Raw genomic sequence first — 1,290 nt, 5'->3', positions numbered from 1 at the left:
GTTTTAACTTAGATGTCATGTTTGTAGTTAAAAATGTGAGCTATGAAATCAAATAGATTTTTGATCTATTTGAAAAATAGATCTAATTTCTCATCTAATAGCTGTGTGTCTTTAGGGAATTTACTTAACCCGTCACCACTTCTGCCTCCTCATCCAAAAAAAATCAAGATGTGATGACACCTGTTAACCTATTGTTAACATCACTTAATTGTTATAAAAAAAAAACACCCTGTAAGTGACATTTTCTTACTGTATTTCTTATGCTAGTTCAAAGACATGAGTACCCCCTAAATTGTCCAAGTGAGAAATCTGGTTGTCAGCCCAAACACCTTCTCTGCCACACTAATTAGTTGTCAAAATCTATTAATTTTACCCTTGTGACAGAAACTGCTGGCTGCTCAGGAAAACTCTTCTTTCTGGTCATCTGGCTAGATGACATTATAGTTAGGTGTGGTCCTAAGACTGACCTCTAACCAGGGAAATATGGGTGGAAGTGTTACGTGTCACTTCCGGGGATGGCTCATAGAGACTTACAGGTTGATTCACCATACTCTTTCCCTTCTGCTTTCTGTGTTTGCACTCAGGGTGACCTTGAACATCACTTGCTGAAGACATGGAGCTTGCTTCACTCAGATTCTGTGAATTACTGTGTGGAGCAGAAGATCACTGTCCCACTGCCATCTTTCCTTTTTATTTTTTTTTACATTTAAATTCAGTTAACCAACATATTAGTTTCTAATGTAGTATTCAATGAATCATCAGTTGCGTATAACACCCAGGGCTCATCATATCATGTGCCCTCCTTAATGCTTATCACCCAGTGACCCCATTCCCCATTCACCTCTCCATCCACCACCCTCAGTTTGTTTCCCAGAGTTGAGAGTGTCTCATTTTTTGGCTCCCTCTGATTTCTTCCCATTCAGTTTTCCCTCCCTTCCCTTGTGGTCTCCTGCACTATCCCTGCCATCCTTCCATTAACAGTTAATATAGACCTTCCGTGGCTGTCAGGACTTCTCTGTTGAGCAAGAAATATACTTGTGCTGCCAAATATTTGGGAATCTATTTGTAATAGTGGTTTGACTACTTTTAAAATCCTTTAAAAAAAATTCTGTTACCTGTTAGATACTATTTATGACCCATGAGGCACCTGATTATTATAAATTTTCTCTTCATTCAAAATCTGCTTCACCTTCCTCCCTGTGCATATCATGCTATGTATCTATACTAGGACATCTCACCGATACCATGATGGAACATGTGTCATTTTCCCTTTGTAGGTTATTCTGTGTA

This window comes from Lutra lutra, chromosome 6 (genome assembly GCF_902655055.1).
Source record: "Lutra lutra chromosome 6, mLutLut1.2, whole genome shotgun sequence".
In the NCBI taxonomy this organism is placed as follows: Eukaryota; Metazoa; Chordata; class Mammalia; order Carnivora; family Mustelidae; genus Lutra; species Lutra lutra.
The sequence above is the reverse complement of the archived record's forward strand: the minus strand, read 5'-3'. Positions refer to the sequence as shown.